This window comes from Giraffa tippelskirchi, chromosome 11 (genome assembly GCF_054371585.1).
Source record: "Giraffa tippelskirchi isolate mGirTip1 chromosome 11, T2T-mGirTip1v1.2.pri, whole genome shotgun sequence".
NCBI lineage: Eukaryota > Metazoa > Chordata > Mammalia > Artiodactyla > Giraffidae > Giraffa > Giraffa tippelskirchi.
Window position 1 is genome coordinate 145,278,094 of NC_137285.1, and position 8,119 is coordinate 145,286,212.

An 8,119-nucleotide genomic window follows, 5' to 3' on the forward strand; every position below is an offset into this window, starting at 1 on the left:
CTGGCGGGCTACAGTCCATGGGGTCGCAAAGAGTCAGACATGACTGACAGACGAAGCACACGAGATGTGTCAGCCCCTGTTCTCGGTCTTGGGGAATAAAAAGGAGCCAGACAAGGCTCCCCATCCGTGCGGAACCAATTTGGGGATGAGGTGGTAGGGACTGTGAGGTGGGCGCTCAGAGGATTCTGGGGCAGCACACGGAAGAGGGGGTTCCGGAAGACATGACATAATGAGTGTTAAAGAAAGAAACAGCTCAGCAAAGGTGAGAAGAACATCTGAACATCAGGAACTGAAAATAAGCTTGAGGGAAGCACAGGTGTGTGGTGTGTGATGTATGTGTGGTCTGTGCGGTGTGTGTGTATGTGACAGGTCAAGGATTTAGCAGATCTCAGTGGTCAGAGTGTGGTCTATGCAGTCAGAAAATGTAGGTTCAAATCCTACCTCCACTGCTTTCAGTTATTGGATCTTGGGGACATTACAGAGCATCCCTGTGCTTCAGTTTTCCCATCTCTAAGTGGGGATAATGATAAGTTCTATTTTGAGGCATTACTGTGAAGATTTTATTAGGCAATACTTAAAGAAGCTCCTCCTAATAGCATATGGCATATAGTGAGCACACAATATACTGTCGCTGTTGTTGTTATTGTGTACTCACTAAATCGTGTTCGACTCTTTTGTGACCCCATGGACTGTAGTCTACCAGGCTCCTCGCTGTTATTTCGATAACGCTGACAGAACTTTCCAGACCTTCCTCGAAGGAATTCTGAGAACTTGAGCGAGAAAAGAATCATAAAGCCATTGGGTTCAGGTGTTGTCCATCATATTTGCCCTAGAAATAAACCAAGAGCAAGCTAAGACTTCACACTGGAAAGTGACCTTGGAAGGCGGAAGGCACAGAGAGAGAAAAAGAGCAAAGCTTAGGCAGGAGGAAGGTATATTCAGACTGTATTAAGGAAACAGCAAGTCTAGAGGTCTTTGTTTAAGGGAAAGACTCTTATATAAAAGGAGACAAACTTACTCCATTTGACCCTTGCTCCAGAGGCCAGACAAGGGAAAAACAGACTAAGGGAGAAAAGTTTCAACATTAGTTAGAGCAATGGAATGGGTTGTGTTAAAGGTAGTGAGCTTTCTGCCACTTGTCCTTTCTGTTTAGGGGTATTTCAAGCAGAAGCTGGGGACCATCTGCTCTATCCTGCATTGGGTAGCCAGGATCATCTCTGAAGTCCCAATGAACCCCTGAGCTAGCTCATTTGGTAGGACCAGAAATGCACAAGATGGGGAGAAGGAGAGGAGCCAACAAATGAGTACCAGGAGATGAGGCTGGAAATGAGCACTGAACTGCCTCCCTTTGGCCATTGAGTCTCATCCCTTTGAATTAGGGATTGGCTATCACAGAAATGAAAGAATGATAGATTGTCCTATCAGTCATTTTCACTTTAGTATAAAGTAGACACAATGATCATTTTCTGCATGACAGCTGACTGATGATAGTAGAGGATAGAAGATACCAAAAGAAAAGACAAAAGAATGTGAGACTAAAATGGGCAGGGCTCTGAAACAAACTTCATCAATCTCAATTTTGCCAAAGAACAGCCTTGACAGCAACCAAAAAGGAAAGAAAAATAAATATTCAGTGGTGAATTCCTACCATCATTTATTCATTTCAGCAATGAACTCTGGAATACTAACTACATTCCACACTGTGTGCAGGGCAGTGGGGACACTGAATGAATCAAACACAGCTCCAGCCCCCAGGCTACTGGGAGACACATATGGAACTCCCAGTCATAAACCAGCATGGCCAGTGCCGGGATGGAAGGATGTGCTCAGCAGGACATGATCTTTCCCATCAACTGTGCCCTAGGCCTTTCTCTTAGAACCACCCCTTCCTCCTGGGAGGAACAGATACGCATTTCACGGACAGCTAAACAGAGGCCCAAAGAGGTTGCTCTTTGGGAAGCGGCAGAGTCAGGACTAGAACAGCGCTGACTCAAAAGCTGGGCCCCTTTCCCCAAACACAGACACATTCCCTGGGGCCAGTTCCTGGAACATCCCCCGGCCCACAGGCCTCCCCACTCCATGGGTGGGCTTGCTCACCCACTCCTTCCTTCCCGTGCTCCCTCTCCAGGGTGAGAAAGACAGACCACGACGGGTGAACGCCCGTCTGGAGCTCTGAGCGGGTGGATAATTTGAATCTGAGTGAAGCCATCTGCTTCAGGTCCCTGGGGGTCTGCGGCGGCCAGACCAGCGCAGCTGCTCCCGACCCGACCCTGCAGGCAGCTCTCTCAGTGGAGCCCCTACGTGCAAAGAGTTTAAACAGCTCCGACCATAAGAAGGCCTGGCCGCCTTCCCAGTCACAGGGACTTGAGTCAGGGCTGGGGGAGTGGTCACGTTTTTATTTCCTGGGTGCTCTACTTTCTCGGGGTCCTGAGGCAGAGCTGCAGGGATGGGGGCTGGTGACAGGGGAGGGTAGGCAAAGGTTTCCAAGGGCCATCAGGAAATTGCAGAGATGGGCAGCATCTCAGCCGTAACACATGAGCCCCTCCTCCCTCCAGAAGGGCAAACTGAGACCCAGGGAGAAAGCAGGAGTGGGCTAAGATCCCACTGTAAGACCCCATCTTCAAGGGTCATCCCACACTTTGCTGGGGTCAGGAGGGTTAGTTGAGGGTGGCAGGGAGAGGGGAGAGGGGACAATCAAGCCGAACAGCCAGGCTCACAAGGAAATCCTACCCCAGTACACAAAGAACGTTACCCATGGGAACTTGCCTTATCTTGCCAACCTCTAAGGTTGGTATAGTGGCTTCCTTGGTGACTCAGACAGTAAAGAGTTTGCCTGCAGTGCAGGAGACCCAGGTTCGATCCCTGGGTCGGGAAGATCTCCTGGAGAAGGAAATAGCAACCCACTCCAGTATTCTTGCCTGGAAAAATTCCATGGATTGAGGAGCCTGACAGGCTACAGTCCATGGGGTTGCAAAGAGTTGGACATGACTGAGCAAAAGTTGGTATATGGATGAGGATCCCAGGACACAGAGAGGTTACGTAACTTGCCCAAGATCACACAACTATGAAGTGCCTTTACCCACCTGAGAAGCAGTGCAAAGCAGGAGTGAGCCCTGAGTTCAGGGCTGGACTGCTGTCTGGGTTCACACTCAGATCTGTCACTTACAGGCTGTGTGAACTTGGGGAACTTGCTTCTCTGAGCCTCACTTAACCCCCTCTTTAAAATGGGACTAACAGTACCCACCTCGTGCTGTTGTGAAAATTACATACGCTGAAATGGGTAAAAGACTCAGAGTTGTGCTTTGATAACAAAGCAAATTCTTGACGCATGTTAATTGTCGTTACTACCACGGTCTGCTCTCAGCACAATGGGCAGGGGAATCCTTTGAAAACGTAAGTCTGATCATCTTACGCTACTGGCTTTCCCTCCACTCAGAACAAAAGTTCAGGTCTTAACCATGACCTCTGACTGGCCTCCATTACCACCCTGGCCCCGCTTCCACCCCTCCCGCCACCCCCGAGATGGCAGTCTCCTGCCTCAGGGCCTTTGCGCTGGTTCTTCCTTTTGCCTGGAACACTCTGCCCCCAGGGATTAGCACAACTCCTCCTTCAAGCATCTGTTCCAATGTCATCTTCTCTGTGAGGTCTGTCTTGACACCTGTTTCAAAACTGTCAACACCACCCACTTCCCTGCTTGATTTTCTCTGTGGCATTCATTGCCAGCAGACACTCCAAAAGATGGCTTGCTTAGTTAATTATTACTACTGTGTCATCTTTCTCCCCACACTGGAAAACAGTTCATGGTGGCAGGGATACCTGTGCTCTCCACTGTGTCTCCAGCCTAGAACATGCCTGGCACAAAAGTGGGGCCCCAGGAAATACGACTTGAATCAATGAATGAATGAGTGACTACATCAGTCACTATACTTGAAAGTCAGGAGTCTAACACCAAAGAGACCAAGTCCCAAGGGTCAGAGGCAAGCCTGGAAGGGAGCAAAGCCAGGAGGTCTGGGCAAGGCAAGGACAGAGCTGAGGAAGGAAGAGTCTGAACCCCACAGCAAATACCCAGCACATGTCAGACACCCATGAAATTCTTTCTAGGAGAATGGCAGGCAGGAAGGAGAAAGAGGTATTTACAAAACACCTACTAGGCTCTAAGAAAAAAACAACCAAGATATTCATTCATTCACAGAACAAGTCATTAATACAGCCCTGTGCCAGATTGTTCTAGGGCCCCAGGAGCCCACATCCTGGGTAGAAACAGGGAGGTATGATGTTCACAATCCTGTGAGAAGAAAGACACTAACCAGCTCTATATGTTGCATATTAAGATCAGACCCATTTCGCAGATGAGGGAGCAGAGGCTCGGGGCATTTAAGCATACTGGCTTCTGGGTGGCAGAGCCAGGTTAAGAATCAGCTGGGCCTGCCTGGCTCCAAACCCCCTTCTTCCTCCCAATTGAATGTGGCTGGTGACTGGTGCTCAGGGGTGGGTGAGTGTGGTCATGGGGACCGGGGCAGTGGGAAGGCAGGAAGAATGGCTGGGCAAAGGGGCAGAGAGGGAACACGGGGAGCCAGGTCCAGGCCAGGGAGAAAGTCATCTGCAGGTGCAGAAGAAGAAAGTGAAATCAGAGACTGGGAGGAAACCAGCTGCAGAGCCTGCAGACGGACGGCTTCGGCTTTCTGCTTCAGGAGCTAGGGAGACAGGGAAGGTCTGTGAGCTCAGGGCTCTTGGAGAGAAGCCTGGAAGCTTGCATCAGACTAATGAGAACCCAGTGACAAGAAGGAGGCCTGGGGACGTCCCTGGTGGTCCAGTGGTTAAGAATCCACCTGCCAGTGCAGGCGACACAGGTTAGATCCCTGGTCTGGGAACTAAGATCCTACATGCCACCGCGGTGGAGCAACTAAATCCAGTCTTCACAACCAAAGAAGCCACCGCAATGAGAAGCCCTCGCACCACAACTGGAGAAAGCCCTGTGCAGCAATGAAGACCTAGAGCAGCCACTAAATAAATAAATCTGTAATTTAAAATAAGGGGTGGGGGGAAGGAGGCCTGGCCAGAGGCTGTCACCATGGGCAAGGAAAGAGGTGATAAGTGTCATGGGTGGAGGAAGCCACTAGAAGGGGCAGGTGCAAGGCCATCAACAAGGAAGGACTAAAGGGACTCGAAGGCCAACAGAGCCTGGAGGGGTGAGGCCGAGTGTCCTTAAGGTAATGCCTTAGATGGAAACCAGAAATGACAAAGTGTTTTTCCCTGGTCACTGAAACTGTCCTGCGTCAAAGACAGCTTTAAAGAAGGAAAAATGCAGAACCGACATTCACAAAGCCCCTGGGACGGGCCAAGACCTGGGCTGGACACGCCATGTCATGTGAGTTTCACCCCCACTGGGTGCAGAAGGTGATTTTTACAACTTTATGGGGGAATATTTTACATATCCTATAATCTACCTGTGTCAAGTTTACAATGAAATGATTTTTAGTAACCTTACCTAAGTTTCAGAACATTTTCATCACCCCCCAAAAGACCCATCGCACCCATTTGGGTTAATCCTTGTTCTGCCCTCTGCCTGCGCCAGGCCTACTTTCTGCCTCTACAGGTTGGTTGTTCTCTAGACAGTCTTTATAAATAGAATCACACAATAGGTCTCTCATGTTTGGTTTCTTCCAAATAACATAATGGTTTTGAGGTTCATCTCTGTTCTCATACATATCAGTAGATTGTTTCAAGGCTGAATAGTATTCTGTTGTGTGGAGAGGCCACATTTTGCCTATCCATCCATGAGCTGATGGACATGCATGTTTTCAGTTTTGACTGTTATGAATAATGAATAATGCTGCCAAGAACATTCATGTATAAATCTTTGTGTGACCTATGTTTTCAGTTCTCTTGGGTGGAATGGAATTGCTGGGTCATATGGAAACTTTCACTGTTTAAGAAATGTGCACCAAAAAAATAAATAAATAAAAGAAATGTGAACAGTCTTGGCCCACCGTTAAGAGATGCTAGCAGCTAGAAATGCCTGGGGACCCTCACCTGAGCCCAGACTACTTGTGGGGAGCCCCACAGGAATTTCCCCAAATGGAACCAGTGTTGCAACTGGACGGGTCCTGTGGTTCTTATTATAATTGTAAGATGCAGCTCAGAAACTACCATCAGGGAATTTTGGAAAAAACCAAGGTTTATTACTTGCAACCCCTGGAGGCCACATGACATGCCCAGGGCCACAGGGTGAGGTCACAGGGAGAGAGAGAGAAAGACGACCGGGGGTTGAGAATGGATTTTGCAGGTTTGCTCTTTATCGGTGACCTGAAAACATAAAACAGCAATTAACACATGGGAATGGAAAAACAGGGTCACCCTAGCAATCAATCATCTGGGTCACCCGGGGCTTTTCCAAAGGGGAGCTTCATGGGTGACTCTGTATATCTAGCTGTTTAGCTGGCAATGCGTTTATCAAGATGGGTATCTTTGAAATGGATGCCTCTGCCAGCAAAAGCTTAAGGTCAAGCACTTACAATGAAAAAAAACAACAAAACTCATTATCAGGCACTTATACTACAGTATTGCTACCATCATTTTTCCTAGGAGGATACTGAAGTTCAGAGAGGTCAAGTGAATTGCCCTGTGACAATAGCTCATAGCCCAGTAAGGGAAGTAGATTGATTAAAATCGTGGACTGTAGATGTCACTTGGTACTATTCGCTTTAGAAAAGGCTCTGCCACACAGACCTATCCACAGTCCAATGCCAGCAAGTCCACCATTAGCACATCTTCCATTGTGTTAAGCACAGCATCTCTTCATTCTCAATTGCAAGCTGAATTCCCTGGCCATAGGGATGTGTTAATTCCCACAGACCTTTCTGTAAATGATCTCCAGCCAGCAAGCTTGAAGCCTGCAAAAGGAGGAGAAAAGGAGACTAGTAAGGTGTAAAGAGGGCCTGAGAAAGAGGCAAAGATGTTTGCCTGGACTGGTCCTGACCCAGGGAGTCTTCAGTTTCCTCTGACTCATGTTCACTGGGTGTCCACCCTGGGCTGGGCCCTGTGCTGGGCACTTGAAGTGAGACGGAGCAAATCAGACCTGACTCTGCTCTTAGGAAGCTCACAGCTCATTGGGGCAAGTGGATTCACCATCACACACCAAAGAGGTGTGATCTTGGGGTAGACACCAGGACTCTGAGAGCCAGAGCAGAGAGAGACCAACTCCTGTTGGAGGAGACAGGAAATTTTTCCTGGATGACGTAGCATTTGAATGGAGGCCGAGGAAGGGCTTTCCACGCAGAGGGCTCAGCATGAGTGGCAGGGAGAGTCCAGGTGGACCCGTGGGCATCTCCCATCACGTGGAGATTGAAGACTGGAGTTAGAAGACTGAACACTCAAATGCCTCAGGGGCTGAATGACCATATAGACCAGTAAATCTGGCCCAACAGGAGATGTCATGAGCTGGAGCAATAGTATCCTGTCTCTGAGGGTGGCTGTTCTTCAGCTTGAGTCAATTGTCTCCATGTGGGAATACCATCAGAATTGACATCCTCAATGTTTAAAAAAAAAATCCAAATATTTTTGTAAAATATTCAATTTGGCAGTGCCAGAAATACATTTCAAATTCTTTAAACTCACCCGTGGGACAGACTTTGTCCAAGTGCCTCTGGTCTGCAACCGCTGGCCAATTTGCTGGGTCCAGGTATTTATCCCTGGACTCCCTACCCTCGTTTGGTCTTCGATAGCTGGTCTTCGGACCTGAGGGTTCCGCCAGCTCAAAAGGGATTGGCTGGGGAGGGAGGTGGGAGGGGGGTTCAGGATAGGGGACACTTGTACACCCATGGCTGACTCATGTCAATGTATAGCAAAAACCACTACAATATTGTAATTAGCCTCCAATTAAAATATATTAATTTTAAAAAGAAAAAAAAGGGATTGGCTGTAACAGGAGCCAATCAGAACTCAGAAGAGAGAAGGGGGGTTGGGCTCTCCAGACGAAAGAGAAAGAAGATGCTGCTGCTGCTGGCTCAGTCGCTTCAGTTTTGTCCGACTCTGTGCGACCCCATAGACGGCAGCCCACCAGGCTCCCCCGTCCCTGGGATTCTCCAGGCAAGAACCCTGGAATGGGTTGCCATTTCCT